A 27,901-nucleotide genomic window follows, 5' to 3' on the forward strand; every position below is an offset into this window, starting at 1 on the left:
CTATTAATGCTCGTGTAATGATCTTACTTCTCATTATAGTCTTTGCTTCAAACGAGCGAAAAATATAAAGTTTCTTAAAGCAGAAGAAATTTGAAAAAGTTGAATATCACATATCTAGCAACAATAATTAATAGATCTGATAAAAATCTTGATACTGGTGTAAAGTAATAGTATTAAATTTTTCTAGGAAAATTTCGCCGTCCAAAACTTCAAATTTATCTTCTTTTTTTTTAATCCTCTTCGTTTCCTCACATCAAAAAATACTTACGGTACTTTTATAGAACGCCTTGTACGAAGCGCCGCGGCGCCGTGTAACCCCGAAGGAAATACGGTCTGAAATATAACCGGATTAGTTTTTCTCGGCCTACCGCGAAAATCACTTCGCTGCTGTCTGACCATACGGCAGACTCTTTCTACTGAAAAATCCTCGATTTTCTTCTTTCGCATATCCTGATGTGTAAGTATGTATATGCAGCATCCCTATTCTCTCTTTCTTTGTCTAGTTTTTTCTTCTCTCTTTCCTATTCGGACCAAAATTTCTCTTATACGCAGAAAATCACGTAAATGTAAATAAACCGTAAATATTTCGAAAGAAACAAAAACAGTTTTTATGTTGTGCGGATAATCGGCAGATGGTTATAGCGAAATGAACGAGCGGATGAGGTTGCGCGATCATTCCGGCTTTATGGGAAGCGACGATGGGATAAACTCTCAAGGGATCAAAAGATAAGAACAATTTCCGCGAGGTTTCATGGAACGGAAGAGTGACGCCGGCACCTTGATCCGTACCCTCCGTGACAAGACCGACGGACCACCTAACTTTTACTCCTTTCCTTTTCTGTTCTCCTCCTCGATCTTAAACGTGCAGCGGAAAAAAAGAGAGTTGAACTCGGAAATCACATATAAATCTATACCAATGGCATTCCTTTAGCGCACACGATTTTAGATAGGCTTTCCTTCAATCCAAGAATACAATCTGATACAAAACTGAAGCGTAATTATTTAATTTGGAAATTAATGTTATGTGTAAAAAAAAAACATATTTATAATATTAATAATTTAGTAGAGCCATTTCTACTAATATTAGTTAAAATGAGAGTTCATTCTTTATCTCGTTTTAAGTGGTGTTTTTCTTTCCCACAAAGATATACCGTTGTATATAATTAAATCCTGATTAAATTTAATTTTAACACTTATTAGAGTAATCAAATATTTAAATTTGTTATATCATTATATTAGATTTTCTAATGTTATATTAGATATAAAAATTGTTTTTTTTTCTGAGAAATCTACTTATTAAATTAATGTATAACAAAATTAATTGATAGAATATATCTTTCCTATTATACGAACAACGTCGAGTTATTCTTTTTCATATTTTTGTCTTATTTTTTTGTTTTTTCTGAACTAGATATGGATAATACGTATGACATTTTTGCAACAAGAATGTTATCAATATTCGTATTCTGTAGCTTCCACATCGTCACCGCCATTCTGATTAAGAAAATATTATGCACTCCGTATGAAAGTCCGAAATAGAAATACATGTCAAAATTAGCAGATTCATATTTGTTCTGCTCGGACAATTTCATTTCGAAAGTAGCGCGGCATCATATCAGTTGCATACATTCATATCATATCAGAGAACGCATTATAATGCAAATGTAGGTTCCGAATAACTCTCGTGTATTTTAGATTCAGTTCATTCCTCTAGTTAATTCGATCATTTTGCTCGGCATAAAACCAACCAGTGTCTAATCAGTTATATGTTAATTTCAGTTATATGTATATATTAGTTATACGTTAAGAATTTTATTAAAATATTATAGTTTTGACAATATCTGTTTATGAATAATTATAAAATAATTATAAGTGTACATGTTTAATCTTTATGTATAAATGTCACGCAAATTTTAAAAATATATAAACAGCAATTTTCAACTGTGTTTCGTAATCAAGTTATTTATTTTTCAATGATATTAATGGTCTTAATGAAAAAGTAGGGTTATGCAATAGCTTCGAGGCATCATTTCGTCATAAATCCAACCAAGATATCCTGCACACGACTGCAATATAAGCGGATTTACGTTTTAAATCATTTATACAGACTTAAAAACGGTTCATTTGTCATGAAATAAAAAACCCGGTCCAGCAGTTTTAGCGAAATAAACCGCCAAATCGTGTGATTTAGTACATTTTATAGGTACAGCCAGGCCCTTATTCTCGACGTAAAAAGGAGCATGTAGAGGTAGACATAAACAGTAGGTGATAAATTACACGAAGAGCGAAGTGGCCTACTAGCCCTTCGTGGCACACTAGATCAATAGAGACTGCCGAAAACGTCTTTGTCCTGTGCAGCGTGGTGTTTACACGCGCGCGTATATAAGCAAATATTATAGTTCTCGTATACATGACGCGACAGACGAAATGATAGCGCGCGCGCGCGCGCGTACAGCAGCGTTCATGAATTCTGAACTACATCAAGAAGTCACGAATTTGATATCGTTATCTCTTTTTGTGCTTTTACGAGGATCTTCAATTTTTTTCTTAATTTTTATTTTTACTACGTGAATTGTATGGTATGGTTCATAAATCATCGAATACATTTAAGAGTCGTTCAATATAGAATTACAAGATCATATAGACAATTAAGAAAATGTATAGAAGTAAACGATTATTATATTATATATATTATATAATCTGACTTTTCATAAAATAAATAATTATCGTATTATGTAAACTGATGTCCATCAAATTAAAAACCTATTAGAAAATTAGATCTTTATTGCAAATAACTTCAGCTATAATTTTGATTTATTTTACCGCAAGAGTGCAGGTGACGCACAAAGATAATGATCAGATTGATTAATAAATGTAGTAAAAAAACGTGCAGCGGTAAAATTGACTACTAAGAACTTCGTTAAAAATAATATGCAGAATAAGAATAAGTAATTTGTATGCGCGTGCATCAGTGTCGCCCGAATTCTATTTAATGAAAATGTATTCCGTGATACGATCGCTTCTTGATGATATTGTTTTTTCCCTCTTCGCGTCGAAAAAACCTGGTTCGGAAATGTTGGTTCGCGAGCCAAACGACCAGTAGTTTCCGCCAATGTGGCCTGACAATAAACATTGGACTTGTCCGGCGGATGCTCTTACGCGGATACAATATCCAGGAACAATAGCATTTGTGGCCATTGACTCGAATTCCCCTCAATCTTCATTCCGTTGCACGTCTTTTCCAATCAAGGACTAGCTTTGTTGCCGCTCTATTTGTTAGTTTATCGACTCATCGTAAATTGCGTGTAAATATGTTCAAGGTCCGTTAATGCTTAATGTCTGTGTACCGAACGAACGAAAATTGATGCGGGAAAACATGAATATAAGATGAGTAAAAATATACGTATTTTATTGTCGTGTATATTTAAAAAGATCTATATTATATACATTTTAATTTAAGCGTTTTATATTATTGTAAACGTAAGTTACAAAAATTGTGGAAACTTAATGAGAAAGCTAATACCTTTGGCTAATTGCCAATAATATTAAAATAATTTTTAATATTTTATGTTGAGTTGCCAAATCTTTAAATATGTGTATCGAACAAATATCAGAATATTAAAATTGATAATATACATGTTCACGGCACAAACGGAGCGGCTACACCTTTGGACAATGCAAATGGCTTAACTTAGCGAATTTATCCTGAAAAAATAATATATACGATCGGTTGCAGCTGTTCGGAAAAGCCGAATGAAACACGCGTGAAACACGATACCGAGCGCTTCAGCCCCAAAATTGATTTGATATATCGCGATACATACCCGCTCGTTGTGTCTCTCTATTTCTTTGGAGATCTAACGACGCGAATGTAACACTGAAACATCCACGGATTGATATCTTTGTCGCGCGCACAAAAGGCTATTTTCTAAAAAATAAAGGACCTCTGAAAGTTGAAAAGATTCTCTCGCGTTACTGTTTCTTGGCACGAACGCAATCAGACAAAGAGCTAACTTTTACAGAAAACGGAACACTAGTACTGTGTGACTTTAAAACAATTTAAGTAAATCCATACTTCCGAAAATTCATCGATGAAAATTAAAGATAATCAAAAGAGATGGATTTAAAGCATTGAAGAATTATTTTCGGAAAGAAGAAACATCAGTACGACTGTCAGGGACGACTATTAACGAACATTTTGTATATTGAGAAAATAAAACGGTGTTAGTCACAGTGAATTTATTACGGATAAACAGCAATTAATTTATTAAGCTTTCGCAACTCGCATTAATAAAGATACTGAAAATACATTTACTCTCAGTTTAACGAGTAAATTTATCTTTTACCTCTCCAGTTTTGGGTACGGGTTGTGGTACGTGAGTACCGTGCCAAGGAAACGAAAGCGAGTAAACAACTTTGACTGCTAATGCTCAGAAGACGAGGAGCACTCACAGATAAGAAGGTAAACAAAGATGCAGTTCGCAAAACCGAACAGAGTCCAAAGATGCACCCTTGTAAACAGCATCTCGATCCTTGCAACCACAACGTATAGTAGCTACGTCATCAGGTTTACACGAAGCTAATAGAGGGAAGCAAGCCAAGTGGTCTAGTGATATGCTAGACATCTACTCGTTTGAAATTAATGATCAACTTACAGTGAATTGCGAAGCTAGTCGGGTTGCCTTGGAGATATAAATGATTATTATATTAATATGTTTAACTTTCGTATATATTTATAGGTACATACGCGTCGCTATACTAATTTATTATTTATAAAATATTTAATTGCGATGGGGGAAGTTGTCAAAAAAAAGTATTTAAAGTCAAAATAATAATGGATTTAATCATCAAATTTTTTTATTTATAAGTCACTACTTAAGGGAGTAGACAACCTTTTGACAAGCTAAAAATTTCTTTTTTTTCCAAGTTAAATATTTAAGAAATAAAAAAACTGAGTATTTGTAACTTTAGCACATAATTTTATTTTCTTTTATGGCTTAAAAAAACAGAATAAATTTATGTGTATAGTTTTTATTTTAAAAAAGGTCTATTTTTTTGCTTGTCAAAGTTGTTTACTCCCTAATTATTTGCTTGGCACAATCGCAACTCGAGAATACTCTCGATTACTTACAAATGAAACTAAAATATAAGCGAGGCATTCACCACACGATTCGTTACTATTTACGTGCAAACTCCGCGTTAAGAATTAAAGTTTATTCGTTTCTATTAAGCAACGTCGTAAAGTTTAGGTTTATAATATTGAAAATCTAGCTTGATCGTTACTCGAACCGTGAAACAAGTGGTAAATTTTTAACCGTTAACGGGAGAGCTGAAGAAAAAGGAGGAGCTATTGTTGCGCGTTGCAATAAATTCTGTAAAGCTCGGCAGTCTCGTGGGCCTTGAATGTTTCAAGAGCGGTGGATACAGATCAAGCCTGCGGTTGCTGGCATGACACTAGTGCAATCCATTCGGCTGTGGAGAGACGCGAAGCATCGCGCGGATTTAACGGATAACGATTATAGCCGCCGCGCTTTTTCCGTCTTTCTGCGGATTTACGAGCGGGTAACGTCAGCTCGTGGTATAAGGCGGATTCGTCGGTATATCGGATATTTTTATCGATGCTCGCGACGGGGGGGAGGACAAGAGGTTGCTCCCGATAACGCGCGATGGGTCCGGAGATTGGGTCGAGCGTGAGCTGAATCTCCTTTTGAATGCGGATGAGCGGTATGATGAAATTTGCACGCGCACGATCGCGCGAATTCGTGTATTCGCGCCCGCTTTACACGCGTTCGCGACCGATTTGAATGGCCAAACGGATTTAGACCGCCACGTGTTTCCAATCGTCAAAATCGGGGCCGCCTAATCCGGAATATTTTTGAAAATCACAGACCAATTGTTACTGTATCACGATGCACGTCAATTGAATAAATCAAGTGTACATTTTCGCGTAAGGCTATACTGATTCAAGCAGGAGAGAATATACGAGCGGGAGGAACAAGATGCAAAAAAAAAAACGCTTGAAATTGTGTTCGACTGTGCTACAATAAATACGAGTTATCGTTAGTGAGGGCCATTCGAAGCGATATGCATTCGCTATTTTCAAACAAACCACGTAAACGCTCGTCCGAAGATATCGATATCTCGCTTCCGGACATATTAAGAATATGGTAAAACTGAAGCGATTTTGAGAGCCCGAAACAAATGCGAAACCGATTGTTTTACGAGTTTCGTTACAAATGTTTCCGTTTAGCATCCGCGAGAAATTCCGTAGATATAGGTTTTGCAAGCGAGCGGCGAACAAGTGAAAATTTGCTGGATAAAAATGCGTCGTGAAATCGTTTGTTTTGAAAAACGAATATAATTTACCGTAAATTATTGCACTAAATTATTACGTTACGCAAATATAATCGTTCTCACTCAATTTATGATAAACAAGCATCAATAATATTAATAGTATCAATAATATCAAGGAAAACAGGATGCATATAAATGTAAAGAACAGAGAAGAAAAGCGGAAACAAAGTTGTAAAAACGTAAGGGATAAGAAACAAGATTTTATTAGTGAAAAAGATCAATGAGGAGTATAAATCAAGCGGAAGGATATAACGAGGACGAGAGGGACAAAGTGCGATTGGCAGAAAGATAAGGACAAGAGAGATGTAATGTTGCAAAAACATTAGTGATAAAAAAATGAAGAAAGACTAAGGAGCTGAATAATTAACCATAAGATAAAAAGCTAAAAGAAAAGCCAGGAATAAATCATTATATAAGATTGTGCGAAGAAATACTTTTGATGACGGAGCAAATATTGATCATAAATAAGCGTTGATAAATTGTATTAGGCGATTTAATTTGCCTTATATAAAATCTATATACTTAACCGCTTTTATTTAAAAATTTGTGCAAAATTTTACATAACACTGTGCATGTCGAACTTTATTATACATATATATTCCCTTACTATTTCCTAGAAAAACGCTAAATAATAATCTTATCTTTTTATTGTACATCAGGTTGCTTATACACGTACGTAAAATAAAATACGCATACATACGTACGCACAGCAAAATGTCGGTAAAACGGGACACGAGACGGACACAAGCCGAACACCGAGATTGACACAATCCACGTGTCTCTCTCCTTTTTTGCTCGCAAAAAAAACAGTACTTATTCGCGTAAAAAAAATCGGAGCCGAGCGCTATTCGAGCGGTCCGTCATGCGGCCGCTCGCACTTCCAGCATCGTTCCACGCGATACATCCCTGGATACTCATCGGGAGAACTTCGCGGTCAGGGTTGACGCAGGGAGCGGCGCGAAATCCCTTTGTTCGGAGGGCGACTAAAGGATGGCGTCACCGGTACGGCATTGATCCGCGATCGCGACAATTTACAGAAAATTACGGAACAATTAGCATTGTCTAAGATAACGATTAATTTTGTTAGACTCGTTAGCAATAGGACTACATGGTTTTACACGCAACAGTTAAAATCTACATCTGGTGATTGTAAGATACCTAATACAATTTCATCTGAGAATGAATAAAACGATCAAAAATTTCAAGCGTACGAAAAGCGAATCGAAAATCAGTTGCAAACATTCTATCAAATAACGATAGTTTCTGTACAAAGAAGTAAGGATATAGAAAAAATCTATAGACATGAGAGAAACGAAAAAGGTTGAGAGAGATTGAAGAAGAGATGGGAAGAAAATATCAAATAGTTGATGCTCGAGATCAATGTTTAGAGAAAAGTAAATGCATGCCCTGTGCAGTTACAAAACGTTGCGTGCCAGTAGCTACGCTGCTTTTCAGCGACGATACAAAATGAACGACACAAAGACGTAAAAAGAGAAAATAAGAGAGATAAAAGGAGAATCGGTCGAGTCGATCGCATCAATAAAAGAAAAATATAATATGTAATTTCTAACGTTCTAGATCTCGTAAATTTCACACGAATATGTTGCTGAAATGTTTTATCTTTAATGGAGACGTGACGTGAGAAGAGTGACTAAAGTCTTATGCAGAGTCTTCTTGAATTAACTATAACATATATTTTTTCCTTATCTCGTAATAAATCGAAGTAAATCTGAGCCACGAAGAATCTGAACAAAACGATGTCATATATCGCCCAATTTTCTTTCCGCGACCTGAATGCAGATCTCGTGCAAGGAATTTACGTGTTTGTGAATGCCGAGCATCCGCGTCTGATGCGCACTACATGTGAGACCAGCGAAAATACGCCATATAGAGTCGTGAGAAAAATTTGATAGATCAGGCGTGATCTCGGTATGACTTCCGAATAAACGTTGAGACTCGTTTATGGGATAGTATTGTTCTTTATAGTACTTCCGCGTACGCTCGTCAAGCTTTCCTTTATCTCCGCATAGTATAAGCCGTTTATCAAACGTATTTGCGATCGTACGTAACCGCGCATACTTTATGAAACGCTTCAAAGAAAAGCTCTTCAAAAACCTCTTGCTTAAATTCACCGCGAGTATTTATTTTATTAAGTAAATATCTCTCAGCGATGAGAGAGAGAGAGAGAGAGAGAGAGAGAAAATGTTAAGTAAATAGTGTTCTTCGATTTTACTCTCGCACATTTCTCCTGTAAAAGTGTTGATCATCTATGAATCAAAATTCAGCATTAAGTGGAGCTTTCCACAGAACATATCGAATTTAAGAGAATGTAATACAGGCTAAGTAAAACGTGCAAATTGAGAATGACCGATACAGCTCATTTTTACGTTAATTTATATGACTGGCATCCAATGTCACCTACAATTCATAAAATTTCAATCCACGGAGCTACGGTTATTTCTCACGCACTAGTACCCATTGGGCAACTATCGGAGGAAGCTGCTGAGGGGGCACGAAACAAACACTTCCGTCAATATCGACAAAATTTTTCGAGGAAATTCTCGAGAAAAGCTTGTAACAGGGACATATTAAATAGACTTTTAATAAACTCGGACACATTTATAACGAGCTCGCGATCACGGCCCAAGAAAAAAAGCAAACCATTCAGTAGCGAAACGTTAGCTCTTTTATGTCTCAAAGAATTGGCATCAGTCACTGAAAATGATACGATGGACGACGAAAAAAAAGAAAACAAATCTGAATTAGAAGATTTCGATTAAATTTCAATTATTAATATCAGTATTATCAGTCTATAGTAAATATGTGTTTAAATTAAAATAAATATTAAATAAATTGTTATTGATCATCATTTACAGAGTAAAAGTTTATTTTATGTCGATAAAACTATTGCCGTGTAATTGGTGTAGCACGCGTGCGGCCCAGAACATCTAAAAGCATCATAGGTGGACCTGTTATTGCTCAATCTCGTGCGGCTAGAAGCCGCCTGTCCCTCTAAGAAGATTTGTTTGTACGTTGGTTGTAAAAACCCGCCGGCCGAAGCCGGAGGGGGCCTTCGAGATACCATAAGGTACATCGCTCGAAATTTAAAGACTGTTAATTACAAATTTTAATCACGATAAAGAAATATCTGATTTGTCGGACTACGGGGAGTAGAGATATTTATTTTTTTAACTTTTTAAAAAGTACAAATTTTACAGTTTGTTGTGGTGAATAAATTTACGGCAAAGGCATAAATAAATCGCAAATTTCCATAATAAGGGACGTTCTCCGTTCCCTTTTGATGGAGAAAAGAGCGCCTCATTATGTGTAATACCGAACAATAAAATATATATTCAGGAGATTTTCGCGTTCAAAGTGCAAAGCGGTCGTCTGATATAAATCACAGTTTTGATTCACAAACGATCCGTTAAGCGCGTTACCTCTTTGGACTTTGGCTGTCATCTCGCGACAAATTTGTTCAAAGACAGCGCGAAGGTGAAGAATGCGGGTGAATAATAAAGTTTCGCCAGGAATAAGATACCTCGAAGGGTCCCGTATTGGAAACCCGCCGAGGCGAGCAGATTTCGCTAACGACCAAAGGAAGCTTGGATAAAGAATAGCGTCTTAGCCACAGTAATCCGAGCTTTAGAAGCGCAAACGACAACGCGCGGCTTTGTCACTCCTGAATAATTTATAACAATCATGGAGCACCATATAATGCACGATGACTGCGCTAAGAAGATTCTTTGTCCTTGCAAGTCGACTACTGCATAAAATATGTAACACAAATCTTTCAGATTTTCGATAATTCTAATAAATATATATAATTATAACTTTCTTTATGTGAAAAGCGTTGGAGTCGATAAATAATGATTATTTGCTAGAAAGATATGCATAATGTATTAAAAGACATAAAAATAACTCGTCCTTTTTCCTGCACGATAAGGACAATTTTTGTCGCTTCAGTAAAATTAAAAATTACGTTCGTCTTTTCTAAAATACGATCTTTCAGATTCACTCGGGCGCTCATCGGATTGGCGACGAAACTGTCAACGAAACCATGCGGTACTCTCAGTACTCTGTGCGATATGTTCGCGGTTTCGATTTACGGCGAGCGGTCGTGCAAGTTAATCAACCTCGGTCGAGACATCTGGCCATCGTAAAAACATTTACCGAAGACACGGAAAGCTTTTTCGATAAGGGTGGACCGGAAGAGCACTTCGCGAGTGGGACACGAGAGAACGGAGTTGGCTAACGAACGGACGGGCGATCCAACCGCGAATACGTGAACTGACCGTGAAAGTTTCTGAGAGCTACGACGACCTCTGAAGTTCTCACGAGCCCGAAGTTTTCGTTGTGCGACGAGGTGGAAAGCTGAGCAAAAGTATACATCAACCGAGACTGAGTAGCACTTTTTTTCGAGCGTAACAACGCCGACGATGCACAGTGAAATATTTTATAATAAAAGTTGGCCAAAATTATTTTAATACATTTTGATAACGACGTTAGGACGGATTAAAGATAGGACGAACAAAAAATTGCGCTGCGTCGACAAATTCGGTAAACCCAAATCGACTCGTAAATGCAAATATCCGTCTCACCCGTCACAGCAACGCAACAGAAATACAACGGAATTTTTTCACCTCTCGTGGGGCCGCCATTCGAACGCGTGCGAGCTAACAAAAAATTGATGCGCGCGTCAGCGCAAAAATCTGTTCCGTACGTTCGAAAAAGGTTTGTACCATCAAGGTACCGATGAAAAAAATAACCCGTAATAATCGACTCGCGATATGAAATTTCCTCTCGTCCGTAATAACAGGGATGTGCACGAATAAAACTTTTGGCTAAATTTTTCAACTGATCGACGAAAACCGACCTGGCAAATTTACATTGCGCGTAAATGTGGCCGCGTAAAATGGAATTAATTTAATTATGAATTCTCTCGCGATGCCCGACGCAAGGAACGAGCTCGTTTCGCCCAGGGGGAAAATCGCCGGTATTCTTAATTGAGGCCGGAGCAAAGAGGGGATCACGAGCGAAGCTTGCAGCAAATTTGACGCGGACGGGGGCGATCCATCTGACGGTGCTGGCAATTAGCGTAACGCAATTTCGCCGCGCGACTCGGCCTTCGATCCGCGGCGCGACACGATCGCCGGATACACTCAGCCCTGTAATCGAATCGCACGCGTTGCATCCGCCGCGCCGCAGCGGAGAATCAACGCCATAAACTAATGCCGCTTGTGCCGGAGACGACCAATGCGATTATCCGGTTCCGTAACCGGAAGGCGAGAGCCGTCGAAAATCCGATTAGAGCGCTCTAAGCATGATCCGCTGGGAACAGGTGTCTTCGAGCGTGATGATTTATAAATGACGGCAAAACAGCCGAACGAAAGAGCTGTTATTTGGCACACGAAACGGTTTATGCGATGCAATCCTCGAGGGTAATCGATGTAATACTCAGACAATATGGACAGTCCTAATGTCTGTGAAGTTGGCCTGTGAAGAGACATATTTTATACCATATTAATTAATAATTAATAATTAAGATTATTATTAAAAAAACCAATGAATCTGCATCAGATTTGGATAATAGGAAATTCTCAAAGACGATGTAATTATGCGTCAGGTAGCATTTCAGTTTGTAACTGATTCAATATTTGTTTAATAAATTTGTTAAGACAATAATTAATTGTTTAATAGATAAATTGTTTAACCCTAAGATGATCAAAAAATAATAAATATTAATGATATTATAAAATAATTCTGTAACGTCACAATTCAGATTGAAAATTTCTGTACTATTCCACTTCATCCTAATACCATCTATTATAGTTTCTGTGAATTTTTACATTTTATGAAACTTTTTTTTAGTCCAACAACGCTTTTGAATAATATCGATTACATTGTCGCGATTTATATCATAAAAAAGCCCGCGTTGCGGTCAATTCGCATGTCAGAGTTGATCGGCCATCCGTGACTTTCGAATTAATGCGTCAAGTGGGACCTGCGCGAATGTTACCGTTTGTATATTCGCTGGAAATTGAATTTTCGGAACGATGCCACCATGCGTAGGCGCGACATTTCACTGAGAAATTCGTCCCATTAAACACGACGCAAGAGCGTTATCATTATGACGAGCGAATAAATAAGGACGTTAACCAACGAGTGTGTAAATGCGACTCTGCGACGCGAAACAAAATATCACGTGTGATAATAAAATGCAGCCGACGCTGTCGAAGCTTTTGATTGTTTGAGATTAAAATAAAGCCGCCAGTTGCTTTCTCACTAACGAGTCGTCCGCGCTTAATTGGCAACAGAGCCGGGTTCCGTTACCTCCGCGAAAATTTTGCAAGCAAAAATAACGTGCGAATTTTCTGTCTGCTCTCTCACTTTACAAATGCGAAAAAGTATAAATTAAAATATGAAATTCATCGTCAATAAATATGAATATAAGACGTGTATAAAATTCACATTATGTTTTAATATATAAAAATAAAAAATCACATAACGAAATCGTTTAAATAACTCTCAAATCTGACTGTAAAAATACTGAAGTTTCGATTAAAACATTTCATCAGATAAGCTAATAAGAGATAAATGAAAACCATGCGCGGAGCGTTGATGTAATATTTGCCGAGATTTAATTAGTCGTCTTCCGGCGATATTTCTCTTTTTGATTTTACGGGAATGGTCACCGATTTTCCACGACGTTAACGATCTGCATTTTGCAATAAAAATACTCGAAAACCGCGCGTGAAAATTCGTGCCAGGAAATGATGATGTTAGGCGGTGGCAGCGGCCAAGGAAAACGCAAAGGAGAATAAAAAAAAAGGGCGCACGCGAAAATATACTCTCTCGCGACCGTAACAGATTGGCAGTGGAACTGTCGGGTCAGCATTTTCTTGCAGGCACCGGGGCCAGGAGGCTTCAGATTAAAAGGTTCGGAGCCCGCTCGGCCGTAATAAGAGTCAGCATCTTTCTCTGGACAATATTTCACGTCATTACACACCATTTCACCGCAATTAAGATTTGAAAATTTTGGCCGCCCGCGGTTTATCCAAGACTCTTTTTTCCGGTCGCGACCGCTCAAAATGTGACCCGGTTTGTTGGTTAATTATCCATAGTCTCCAATCCTTGATAACACCATTTGTATGAGATCAATCAAATACTATACTATGGAAGTATAAATAAAAATAAGCGTTGTGATTTACATAGAATATTCGCATATAAAGTAAAACATTGGAAATGTTGGCATATATCAAAAGTATTAAATAGTCGTTAAAAAAATGATGTCCATTTAACGATCATTGGGAAATGAAAAAAAAAGTAATAGCTATTGTGATTTTATTATTAGAGAAACATTACATTAATTTAGCTTGTATTTTCGACTATTTTTTCTTAATTTTGTGATTTATGTAATAAGTTATTAATACCTACGATCAATACAATAAACGCAAGTTTAAAAGCTGCTATTTATCGGAAATGTTTAATTTCAGATTTCCTACGGAAAGAACGGTACTGAAATATTTAAAAATTTAACTAAATACCTACAGATCTGAAAATAATTTTGTTATACCATCAAAATAATTTTAGTAAATCACTGAAGTATGATGATAATGCTGTAAAAATTTTTTTGGCATTTTAGCAATAAGTTTGACTGTTCTACATAATTATTTTGATGGTGCAACAAAATTATTTTCAGATTTGTACCTAACTAAATTTTTTAATAATTCAGCAAAACCGTTCTTTTCGTGTATAATACCTATAATTTAACAATTCTGGCTAAGTATATGACTATCGGAAATGTAATTTATAAAATAAAGACACGTTACAAAAAGCGAGAAATAAATTGACAGGTGCCGTTTCCTTGCAGCGCAATATCTATTTTATTTATATTAAATTTAACGCACACAAAAAAACGCGTCTCTTTCTTATCTCCAAAAATTCGAGGTACTAATTTCTAAATAAAAATGACATTTCGAGTTACATGCTGCTAGGAGATACTTTTCCCGGTACAGTAGCACGAGGTACGAAATACACGAGGTACTGATAAAGGAGGAGGTACCGATTGGAGGTACCGCACTTATAAATTCACGGTACAATTTTTTAGGAGATACAGTTTTAGGAGGTACAGTTTTTTAGGGTGCTTCCCGTATGTACCCCGTACATACGTACCTCGTACGTACATATGTACCTCGTACAAATGTGTACCTCCTACATATATGTACCTCGTACAAAAGACATTCGCGAAGCCACTCGACGCGGACGTGCACGGACGTGTCATAAGAGGTACAGTTTTAGGAAGTACAGTTTTTTGGGAGGCTTTCCGTATATACCTCCTACATACGTACCTCGTATACGTAGCCAACCATGCATGGCATGATCGCGACATTTGTTGAACGAAAGACATTCGCGAATAGCAGCGGGCAATATTATATCATATATCCAATTCGAAATTTTATTACTCTTTTTAAACTGAATTTGTTTCTTAAGATGATTTTTGAAAAACTATATATTTGCGCTGGTTGTGACATATGTGTAGACTATATATAACACTTACATTAAATTAAGAAGTAGTCTATCACGTAAGGCAGTTAGCTCGCACGATCCAGAAGTCCCGAGGTCGAATCCCACCGCATGGTAAGTGATTTTTCAAATACGAGAAAATATTTATAATCATAGACTGCATCTTAAGAAACAAATTTAGTTAAAAAATAATAATAAAATTTTGAAATAAATAATTTTTTTTGTCGGGTGAATATTCGTTGCCCATAACGTACTTCCTAACTTCGAGGTACCATGTACCTCCAATTTTTGGCGACACATGCTTAAGAGTGTAGATGTAAATTGAAGCAAAGATCTACGTTTATTTATATCCAAGTCTTTACGTAACAAATATATGCAAATAGAATGCCAGCAGGAGCGACGTTTATATCCGCACTGTGCGGAAATTTCAATTTCGTGCAGGAGGAAAACCTCGCACGGCGGATTGCGAAGGCAAAAATAGCGCGACGAAAATGTGAACGTAACAACATGTAAATCCTATGAAAAAGCGAGAAATGGGAAGATACGTGCTTGTATGAAACTTTGGCGGCCATTATACGCGAGCGACAAATGCGACGGAAGTTCAGAAACGCGCCCTCGTGTTTTGCGAAACGTGTGTCTTTTCCCTTGCCGAGAGTATTCTTGACGTCATGTCGATCGCGAAGCTTATAAACGACAACGACGACGACGAAGTAGTAATGCCTCTCGAATTCCGTCACTTCCCGCTTGGCGATTTTTACGAACTTTGATCGACGCTGCTGGTTACCTGTACTGAGAGCGAAAATCTAGGTCGTTGCGCATTGCCGAAGTCGACGAGACGATTCGACTTCGATCTCTGACGTTACCTTCGCACTTCCGAAGCTCGTGTAATCTTGTATCATACTCGAATATCCGCGTTGGGACGAGGGCCTGCATTTGCCCTCTCGCTTTGAGATTATTCGTGCCGCGCGATCGTTCGGCATCGATTCGTGTCGAGAATGTTGCATTCTATTTCGATATTTATTTTTTATGGAAAATCAGAGTCAGAAAACCACACATCAGATTTGGATAATACAATACGATTATTAAATCGATATGTCAATATGTCAATATGCCTCGTTGATTTCTGATTCTACAATTATTAACCTCAAGGTTCAGAAAGACGCGTGGTGCACGCGGCAGGATCGTAGGTGGACGAGAAGGGGCGCAGGCGCCGTGCCCAAAAAGCGATAGAGTCAGTCGTCGGCGGAAGCTGAAACGCGCGGCTTCGGGGCCGCCGCAAACGCAAACGTGTGGCGTAGTCTACGGCGTGGTAACGCCGTGGTAACGCCGACGCAAGTGTACACATTTTGAACCAATTATCGACGAGGACCGACGTGTCGAGCTCGTGATAACGACCCAGCCGCGCGAAGAGACCGCCGACAATGCTCCGAGAACATTTTTTTCGGTCGCGCAGTGCATCGTAGATAAGACCGAGCACCAGAATCCAGAATACAAAAAAAGGAATCTACAATAGAATACTACGCATTGAAGTGAGTACTGTGTGATTCTTTACGTAATCTCCTACCCTACTGATAAGTACTTGAAAAAGCACAAAGTACTCTGCAGTACTCTGTTGAATCACGGAACAAAAAAAAATCACGTCGCTAGTAACTTAATCAGCCAGAGAAAAATTACAAATAATTTTTAAAAATATGTTGACTTTAAGCGAAACAAAATAGTTCTCTGACATGATAAATTCCAGAGGTAAATTGACTTAATAAATATTTTGCCGTCTTCTGTTATAAAAAAAATTAGTAGTAACAACAAAATCCGGCTTTTCGCAACGATTTTATTTTCTACATACTTTTGCGTTGCCGGTAACGTTATATTTAATATTTTAATCAAATGCAGTATCTATTACTAGCCTTTACGTGTGTATGTATAGGTGTATGTGCTTGCGCGTGTATTTACGCGCCGCACACATGATAAACTGCAGTATTCATATACATAACATTGACTCGTGCCGAAACCATGAAACACGATGAGAACCAAACGATAGTACTAAACCGAGTGTAGAGCTCATCAATTTACGGTAATCGATGATTACAATGTTTTATTTAATAGCATTCGCACGATATTAATTTCCCAAACGTATATAAATCCGGGGGCTTCACTGACGATAAACGACGGAAATCTTCGTGACCCATAAATTTATTAAAATCAATAAATCCAGTGCGGTAAATTCATCTGTGCAAAAAACATGACGAGAAACGCTAATAAAACGGCATCTTTTTATGCAACTACGTAATTGTTAAAAATTAAAATGAATTTTATCTCTGTACATTAATTTGAAGATACCAAATTATTAAAAATTAACAACGCGATTTATTTTGGGTTAAATATCGATTCGACCTAGCTGTCAGCTGCGCCTTTTATTTGCAAATGACGTTCATCATTTGTTACTTTCTTATTTTACTTCTTGCTATTATATTATTGCATTCAACAAATTCATTAGTATTAATATAAATTTATTATTATTAGATACTATTATTATTCCAAATCTCGTTGTAACATTTAATTTCGGCGTATTGAAATGTTCTGGTATCGCGCAGGAAATACCATCAAAGTTTACAATTTAGATAAAGATCGCGGTATCGACCTTTATACCTGCTGTTGCACAATGTCGCCGCGGGTGTCGACCGTATCTAGAATCTAATCAGTTCATCCGATTTCCTGGCGTATGAATTGCGGGAGCGATAACTACTGCTCGCTGTGAAATACGTCTGACCACGAACGCCGTAACTACTGGCCGGCATAACTCAAGATAAATCTCTCCTCTTCTCAAGATAGTTTATTTTCTACCGGTGAAATTTCCAGATCCGAGCATTCCTATCAATCCGCGTATATAAACGCATACCGTGCTGTAAATATTATTTAATGCAAAAATACAAATGCAGAAATTCTCCGAATTTAATGTGCAAAATTTAATTGTGATATCTGGACCATTGAAATGTCCTTATTATAAATTCTGTTAACGCAGTAATTATAAAATATTCTTCCAATGCTGTTACGATTAATTATTTTCTTTGCTGATATTTTAATTAAAATCAATTCTATATGTATACATTATACATATAAGAGGTATATACTTTGATGAGTAATCTTGAGTGTTCGGTTTTTACACCAATAATAAAAAAAATTATTTTTAAAGGGTAAGGTGTACTTTTTAGTTACTTCAACTAAAGATATATATAACTTATATATAATTGTTTCTGTTATATTACCAAAGTAAAAGAGAATAATTTAATTCATACAAAATTCCTTCTGCGCTCTAAATAGTTTAAATAAATCTCGAAAAATGAAAGAAATATAAAGCCAATCACACACACACACACACGCACACACACACACACACACACACACAATAATGCTTGATACAAATAATTTATTTAAAATAGAACTCAATTCTAATACAAAATATATAAGAGAAAGGCGCGCGAAATGTAATTGGAAGATATTCAGTTAAACAAAATTCTCTAAAATGGATGCGCATACATGCTGATATCTGTTTTTCACGTGACTGCGTTTCTCTTGTGATCCATAGTTGTTCTGACCTATTGCTTTTTATTCTGCGCATGGCAGTAATATCTATCGAAGGCATTTGCGCGCACAGTGAACTTTTCCAACTATGTAAACTCTCGTAAAACTAGCGGTTTTTAATGGTATCTCGTTGGCAATAGCGAAGAACGAAATGGAAGCTTACTTGCAATGCACTCGACTGCGCCGCACTCGAAGCGGCAGGAGGCTTTCTAATATGGATCATGTTCAGTCATTATTAGCTCAAAGGAGAAGAGGAAACCACAAAAGAGAAAACAAAAAGCGAATGAGGAGAATAATGGAGGCAAAGAGCTTTCTATAACGAGCCTCGTCATATATCCCTGGGCTACGCATGCCTCTGCCAGAATTATAGTTGATACTCGTAACTGCGATTCGTCACATCGATTGCAGTTACACAACGAGTAATGGAATTAAAAGTCGGTATATATCGATTTTCATTAATTCGATTGCCGCCACAATTTATTCAGAGAAGTCGCGTTGGTATTAAAATATATAGAAGCACTTGGTTTCGAAATTTCACACCGATATATGTCGGAACGATAGATAACTGATGCGTAATTTAATACATATCGATAGCATCAATATCGACACTATCAAATGAATCAAAGTAATAAAGTAATAAATGAAAATCTGTGCGAATCCGCATTATTGATGGTAATATATATCAATTTGCATATTGACCAATTAAATGTACAAGATCACTGACAAAAAAAATTTTTAGGACGAGTCTTCCTCGATTTAATGCAATAGATATGAAGAATCAGCTATTTTTATCTAATAAATTATCTAATAATTATATCTAATTATCTAAAAAATAAAAAATGTATAGACCTAATAGAATATTAAGTTAATAGAAGTTAATAGAAGTTAATAGAAATTAATAGAATATTAAGTAAAATGCATGAGAAACCGTTATAAATATTTTTGGCTGCCTAATCTTATTGTTATTAAAATAAAAGATAGATAATAAAAAAATATACCAACTTTTTACTTATTATAATATGTCATAAGAATTTCTCAAATTTATCACACGGAACGCATCGGTTATCAATACAAAATGGATTGATATCGCATAATTGTTGAATTAATAAAAAAAAATCCCTTCATCTTTTCGATTATGATCTAATGTTCCTAAATACATCTTGTAACCTCATGCGGAGCAACTCGTGTACCGTCGGTCGTGGAACGCCACGCCGCTAACAGATATACGACAAATGCGTTCCCGTGTCACGGACGTTGATCGACATCGACAACGTATCGACAATGTTAATCTGTCTCGTCGAAGGGCTGCGCGTCGACCGTTCCCATGTTGCTCGCATCAGCTGCGGCAGCACGGGAAGTAACTTCCGTGTACACCGATGAAAAAGATGTTCGTATAAAAATATGAAAATAGGATACAAAATTTGTGACGAGTCTATTAAAGTCTATTAATAAGACGAGTCTATCATATCAGTTCCAAACACATTTCCATCGTACATAAACCCATGTGGATTAAATCTAATCCTTCTCAAGAGCGATTCCGAAATTAGATGTCAACAGTTATCTTACGTTCGCAAAAAATTTTAGTTCAATTTCCTATTTTAATTTGAAACAGACTTTTAAAATAAAATAAAAGATAGCAGAGATTTGCCATAAGGAACAAAGATGCAGATAATATAATATCAGTGATTTCAGTACAGTCGAATTTTTTTCCATTTGAGATCGCAAAAATGTTGATATCTTCGATCGTTATTCTTTGATATCAAAAATCTTGAAAAATATTTTGCGCAAATATGCCAGACCTTTCAGATAAACGTTTATTTAGATATATATCACGCGCGTGTTAGGCCAGATTATAGAATCGCGTTTATTCAGTCCACATACCGCGAATGAGAACCGTATCGGATCGATCGGATTTCGAGCAGTTTTACGCTGACGAGAGGCATCGCATTAACCAGACGGACGAAAACGCAATTTACGCAAGGGAGGGAAATAGAGAACGGCGCGTATGATGCTCCGCAAAAAATGCAGTTACGTCGCGTACATGGTAAATCGGGGCAGAAAGTGACGCGCGTGTTATAAATCCTTTCGCTTCATATGTCACGCGCGGTGACGCGCGCGCTCGGCATTTTTTCCACGGCATTTTCACCAATCCTGACTGCAGCTCTTCTTCATCTGATCTCGGTACCGTCGTCCTCGGGCCCCCTTTCGGAAAACCGTCCCTTTATTCCCGTTCCGCGAATGTGTCCGCAATAATAAACGGTTAGCTTCACCGAGTCGTTCAAGGATGGTTTAGAAATTATTAGCCTTGTACACTTTTGCGACGAGCGAAGAAAGAAAGAGATTGATTTATACCGTTTCCCGTTGCAGCGTTTTCTTGCGGCATTAACTTCTCGCTTTGTCCCTCGAGATTTTGTATAATCGACAAACATTCATTTGCATTTCTTCCTGAGTTGCAATGGATTTTTCTTTCGCAACTTCCGCGAGAAAAAATTAATTGACATTATCGTGGTAATGAGCTGAACTTATTATTGATTAATAATCATCGCGTCAATTTGTGGTCTTAGAGTAATTACTATTGAGTTAATTAATGTATTTGATGCGTATATAATTACAAATTTTTTACGCAATTAATTATAATAATTAATATTAATATTATCTCATATTTTAATCTATATAAGTGAAGCGAAACTAGTAAACAGCCAACGGTAACCTAATATCTAATAGACCGGAATAATCAAAATTTATAATTCAGTTGAAATTAAATTTATGTACAGTGTGTGTAGAAATTACTGTCATAAATAAAACTCTTTCAATTGTTCTGCGAAGACACACGGATATAAAACAGTCTTCTATTTATATGCATAGTTTCTATATATGTTTTTTCAAATTTACACATATCTCATATTATATGCCTTTATAAAAATAAATTTTTTAAATTATATCTGTAAACGTCCAATAAAACTATATGTCACACCAAAGATGCAAGATAAAGTTATATGTATATGTATAGGTATTTTGTTTTTCTAGTGTTACGTCGACTTCCTCGATGAGTGATGGACAATGGCGTTCTACACGTGTCCAAGTATACCTGACATCCTTCGACAAACAGTTCGTCCAGCCGTTTAATTTAATCCCAAGAGCGGTAAGATAATCTCTTCAGATACGAGAGTGCGCGATTGAAAACGGCTGAAAATCCCGGGAATCATTATTGCTCGTTGCCACCGTGACGACGAAAACTTTTCTCGTAACACACTGCAATCAGCGGCCCACGTCAATTTACATCCGACAGGCGAAGACGTAGCACGAGCTGCTTACGGCGTGAATTAGAATACATTGTAATTCGCAACGAAGCGCGAGGAGCGCGCGTTTCGTATGCAAATTTCCAAGTTAGTCTAAGCACCATCTCGAAATTAATTCCTCACGTGGTCGCGGTCGTCGCACGAGTAGACTGTAATATTACGTGTATGAGCTTTACTATATACTGATGATTACTCGTGAATTGCGAGAACAATGTCCGAAGCGACCGAAGCAATTCGATAATTAATTTAAATGAATCCGCCAAGAGAAGAACATATATGTGCGAAACATAATTGTTTCTCATATTGTACCTTAACTTATTTGCACACGCGTAATATTCAATCTCATGATGAAATCGTGAGAAAGAGAGAAAGAGAATTGTTGAAAAGCCATTCGCGGGTAGAAAATGAGACGAGAGATAATCAAAGCGGGGTTCGTCGATACGCGGAATATTTGCGCGGACTCGTATTTGCAGAACAAATATTTTTTTAACGCATAATCAATTTGCGAGATACCACGAGTCTGCGACAACAATTACGTCCACATTTCAGCCGTACCCGATTTGAATTTGCATTAAGAAAACATGAAAATTTATCAGAACCTGCGAATATTACGTAATATTTGCGCGATATTATGCTCGCGTTGTTTGCCCCTCGCTGACGCCGCGTCGCCGTCCAAGTAATTATAATACCGCTAATTTTTTTTTTTTTTGCGCCACATCACGCAGAAATGTGCGTTGAATGGAAATATCTCAGCTAGTTCTGTCGGCAATAACGATGTTTTATACGGCGTGTTGAAAAAGGACTGTCACAGCCGCGCGCGGCCACGGAAAATATATTTTTCCCGTCCCGGTGGCTAAAAATGAGATAAAAAAAATTTTTTTTCACATGTGCGTTATACAGCGAATACGTCACGACGAAAGTATTGTTCTTAGCATCATAAACAACGACGACTGTGCTGCGAGATCGCTTGATCGCACGCGACATTAATTAACATATTTTTCGTCGTTGCATTTTATTCTTACATTCCGCAATTTTATTATGTTAAAATAACAGGTTGCGTTACAAAATATTTACACGGCGTATATCGCAATACATACGTTGTAAAAAGAATGTCTAACATTTTATTTTTTAATTTCCACTACTTCTGTATATATATATATATATATATATATATATATATATATATAATATCATGTTAGAAGCGCGATAAAATATAGCCATTAGAATCTTTCGCAAGAAAGACGGGGGATATAGCGAAGAAGCTGCGATAACGTGAGAAAAAAAGCTGAAGAAATAGCGACGAGCCTGACGAGCGGAGCAAAGACAATGACGGATAACGAAACGGAAAATGAGAGGAGAAGTAGAAACGGGGTACGGTATCTCGAGACACTTAAGCTGTCTTCCGGTTGCTAGAACGACTTAATGCACGTTCATGGCGCAGAAAATAGACTACCGATGGCCACGGAGAATAACTTCTTAACGAGACGATTTGTCAAGCCGCGACCGTATCACCGCTCGATGTAAATGCCGTTGTGCCTGTATTATGCATCCCCGTCGAAAGCGACTCAATAAATTAGAACGCGACGCTTTTATTCGATGTCAGATTTATTGCTCGAAAAACTTCGTTCTATTAAAAAGTTTCGCAGATACACACACAAGAAATAGAGAACCTTAAATAAAAAATATAAACTAATTTGGGAAAATTCAATATCAAAAAGCTCGCAAGACACGTTAATTTACTCATTTGTTATGCTAAAAACAAAGAAAAAGAAACCGTACAGAAACGAGAGCTAAATTCTAATCTGAAGAATCATAATGATCTTTCTTTGGAAACTTTAAAGAAAGAAGTAAGCATTTTGAGAAGTTGTGTACCTTAACTCTGACTGCACGCATCTCGCGAAGTAAAATTCGCGAGAACGCCGTCCAGATTGCATGTTTCCTCGGTGCGAAAAATTTTCTGAACATAATTACCCGCGATCAGCCGATATCTGAAATATCCTGCTCGATTCGCCGCGAGAAAGAGTATTACGGTACTTTCGGAAAGTTCATGATCGGAGTGGGAAAACTTTTTAACGTCGCTATTCGCAACGAGAAATTTCCGCGACGCGGAAAATGCGAAATCGCGTTTTATTCGTACTATAGTGCTGTGTAATTAATTTGACTAATTGCGAAAGGTTTGGGGAAGCGAAATAAACGCGTTTTCCAATAGAAGTCTCTAAAGCACAATTGCTCGATGTAACCGACATGAACGTGAATTATAAAAAAGTTAGTAGATTTATTAAGTTTATTCCAATTGAGATTAATTCCACTGTTGTTACAATAGAAATTGCAATCAAAATGATGTTATGCATTCTGTTGCGTGTTAGAATAAATATTATGGTTAGATATGGTTTGATATAACAATTCCATATAACAATAAAATTAATGGTACGGCTTGATAAATAATTAAATAATTTGATACAATTTCTCATGCTACAGAATTGAATAGCTAAGATTGCCTTAAACGTTTCAAAAATTATGTAAAAATGTCGCGACCTAAAAAGTCCTGCAACTTAAAGTCACAACACGTAACTGGTGGAAAAATTTGCCAGTTAGCAAATTTATTGTTATATATATATATCAGTTTGTTGCGACAACACTAACCGGATTACATTCGCACAATCCATGCGCACTCGGCAAGCAAATGCATTATGTTATAAAACTCGAAGTAAAACATTGAAACATTTCGGAAAGCAGAGAAAGTGGATCGAGACCATATTCAAAAACTCCCTATCAGTGCGAGAACTTGTGAGATTCCGGCAACACTGTAAGACTGCAACTAATTTTAAAGTAAGTCCTTTTATCAGAAACATGGAGTGAACAAACATTCGTGCAAAATTTTATGAGAGATTAGGCGGAATTCTTTTCTAAGTGGAATCCTATACGAAAACAATGATATACAGATGTAATTTCTTTTTTTCTAAAAAGAACGTCTTTCATATAGAAATCTTATAATGATAATCCGAGATCTATAGACTATGCATAAACGCGTAATCGTGTAAAGTGATGAGTTTTGCGTATTTGTCTACTTTTAGTTAACGAAATCTTGTTTTTATATTATGCGAGACAATTACCGCGATTGCACGATCTCACCTGATTTCGTATAATTTACTTTATGCAGTCTACTTTGTATTTAATCACGTTACAACTTCAATGCTTTGCTTACGATATAATCATGTATCAAGAAATTTCTCGTGTTTCTTTGTTCTGTCGCGGTATAGCGCAAAACAATGAATTTATTCAACTTTTGAACATTTACCTTTTACAATCTCGTTAAAATACGCGGTAATCAAATTAACTTTCCTGCTAGGAAAATGTTGCGCAGCCGAGGAAATCCAAGCTTATTCTACTTTTGTGGATATTTTAATGCAGAATATTAAGAGAAGAGATTAAAAATTTTGCAGGACGCGTAATACAACACTTACGGAAAAAAAAGTATTTTAACTGACGTGTGAGACATTCTTCTGTCTCATCTCATTCAAGAACTCCAGAAACGTATTTTTAATTAATATCGAGATTTTTAGAAGATAGAAAATTTTTTCTGTAAATTTTAATGAGCTTACTTTTCCAAATTGCCTTGAATCTCAAAAAATGAAAATTATATTGCATGTATATACATATATGTATACATTATATATACTATAAATTGTAATTTCTTTAATAAACATTTAGTGAGCAAACACATCTGTGCAAAATTCTCTCGGAAGAGACTCGGAGTTTCAAAGAGCTCCTAAGACAGAGAATCCCGTTGTGCCTGGAGCGGCACAACATAATTTGTGACAGCAACGGGGTCGCCAAGACATCCAAGAGAGATTATAGAGGTATTTCGAGTAAGACAGTCCAAACATCTTGAAAGGATTACCGAAATATCCCAGAAAACATTTTCATACTGCAAGAAGTGAAGGCACATTGTCAATAGAGAACCATGGAAACGTTCCATACAACCCAAAAATCTCCGGAGACAAAGTCAGGGAGCACGTATATCGGAAGAAAAAAGTCGACGTGAAATGATCACGCAACCATCAGGCAGTCAGCTGATAGCGATATTTGAGGCGCGCTGACATTGACCTCTGCACTCACATCTCTTCAACCACCGAGCAGACTCAGCAACGGACAGCTGACCTATGCAGGCTGAATGCGATAAGCCGAGGAAAAAACGCTAATCGCACTCCTAAGTACTATAAGTCAAAAATTTTCTTGAAAAGCAGCGTGAATGTCGGAGGGATCGAGTTGACCCGTTAGAATACATCGTGGCTATTAAGTAAATCAGCACAACTTTCAATCGACAAACTGAATTCAGTGAATCCGATACAAGCAGCAACCGGAGTGACCCGCGATATTCGCGATAACCAGGCACAGTTTTTTATTTTTACTGTCATTCGAACGAAAATATGCCCGAAACGGAATCTCACATTACAATATTGATAGGCCAGCAATATCCCCTGATCAACCGGATATAACAACTCGCTCCCTGCTAATGAAAATAATGACAGAGTAAACGCTAGACCCTCGAGACTAGACGTTAGTCAGCCTCCTAGTATATAGTCACACTTAAAAAAGAATTCCGCCTAATCTCTCATAAAATTTTGCATGAATGTTCGTTCACTCAATGTTTACTGATAAAAGAACTTACTTTCGTATATTCCTCTGGATATTCAAACAAGATGTTAGAAAAAACTGCAAAATGTAAAAATTTAAGTATATTATTTTAAAATAGTTATGTATCCAGACTATAGTCTTCTTTAAGATATAATGAAATTAATTTAATTTTTTTTAATAACATCGTCACAGTAAATAACAGTAGGTGAACTAATGAATCCAGTAATCAATAACGTTTTAATTTCCGTTTTGTTTTGATTTCAGTAGACCTCCGATCTCTCTCTCTCTCTCTCTCTCTCTCTCTCTCTCTCTCTCTCTCTCTCTCTCTCTCTCTCTCTGCTGCTCTCTGGCAAAATAATATACGAATAAAAAATATATTTTTTATCCAATTGTAACTTGTCTGTGTTGTGATCGTGCGCAACAGCAAAGGGAAACATTATCGCGGAATAAATGGAACGCGGAAAGATTTTGCCGATCGATGTAATCTATTCCAACCAGCTATCGAGTTAGCGTAAAATTCGCACGATGATTCTCCCTCTCCCGCATCCCCTCACTCGGTTCTTCCGCTCGCAACCCTCGTTCTCTCTTTCCCTTGTTCTCTTTTTCGTCTTTCTACCCTTTAACGGGGATCCACCGCTGCCGATCGAGGTCAGACACTTGGATTTCACACGATTTATAATGCAGCCCTTTCGAATAGGATGGAATACGAAAGAGAGCACGAACCAGAAATACGATCATCATATATGCGAATTCGTTGCGAATATCCTCGCACGCACCATAAAAACCCCCGAAATCAAACAAAACAATAACGCCTACGATTACTTATAATCCTCGATTAATTATCAATTTAAAGAAGCTAGTGTCTTAATATTAATATACCATTTCAAACATGTAATATATATGTATAAAATTCAGTAAGAATATTTAAGATTACTTCGTACTTTACAAATTATTGTAGTTTTCAAAATTAGTAAAATTTAATATCTACGATTTTTCTCAAGTTTCTTTATTTATAATCTTATTAAAAATCTTGTTTCTTATTATATATATATATATATATATATATATATATATATATATATATATTAAAAAATTAATATTTTCAATATCAGAAAAATGTAACAAGTTTCATTTTTTTTATACCCATTCTCTTTCATATATGCAATTCGTTATATCAAGAATGAGATATTCCACTTATTGTTATCATGAAAAACGCCATTACAATTTCTTCAAGATGTAAACCATTACAAGCAATTTTAATAAGATTACATTATAAGCAATTTCAACGAGAAAATACTCGGCAAGTTTCAAAACGTTGGACGGTTTAGAACGAGAACGTGTTTAACCCAGTACACTAACCCTAACAACCCCCGATAATGCCTCGACCGGAGCCGACCGCAACAGCAGACGTCGAGTTTGGCATTACAGGGGCTAAATCCCGTCAAACCAATCACGGCCCGGCCCATGGCTATGAGATGTCCTTCAATCACTTTTCTACCCTCCTC

At 36.8% G+C, this 27,901-nt stretch overlaps 1 protein-coding gene and 1 long non-coding RNA gene across 4 annotated transcripts in view; one reads left to right on the forward strand and one right to left on the reverse strand.

Moving 5' to 3' along the window:
• The window catches only part of LOC143904989 (uncharacterized), a 72,672-nt gene that overhangs the window by 39,499 nt on the left and 5,272 nt on the right, over positions 1-27,901 (reverse strand). The window lies entirely within an intron of this gene.
• LOC143904983 (uncharacterized) overlaps positions 16,105-27,901 on the forward strand; it is a 51,283-nt gene continuing 39,486 nt past the window's right edge. The window contains exons 1-2 of one of the 3 annotated variants that reach the window (XM_077420038.1): positions 16,106-16,409; positions 21,470-21,601. The gene's annotated coding sequence lies outside the window, so the exon portion shown is untranslated. Of the gene's footprint in view, positions 16,410-21,469; positions 21,602-27,901 lie in introns of all 3 variants that reach the window. The other 2 variants (XM_077420037.1, XM_077420039.1) reach the window with 2 other exon arrangements.

The sequence above is a fragment of the Temnothorax americanus genome, unplaced genomic scaffold (assembly GCF_048541705.1).
Source record: "Temnothorax americanus isolate GAGA-0224 unplaced genomic scaffold, ASM4854170v1 Scaffold6, whole genome shotgun sequence".
In the NCBI taxonomy this organism is placed as follows: domain Eukaryota; kingdom Metazoa; phylum Arthropoda; class Insecta; order Hymenoptera; family Formicidae; genus Temnothorax; species Temnothorax americanus.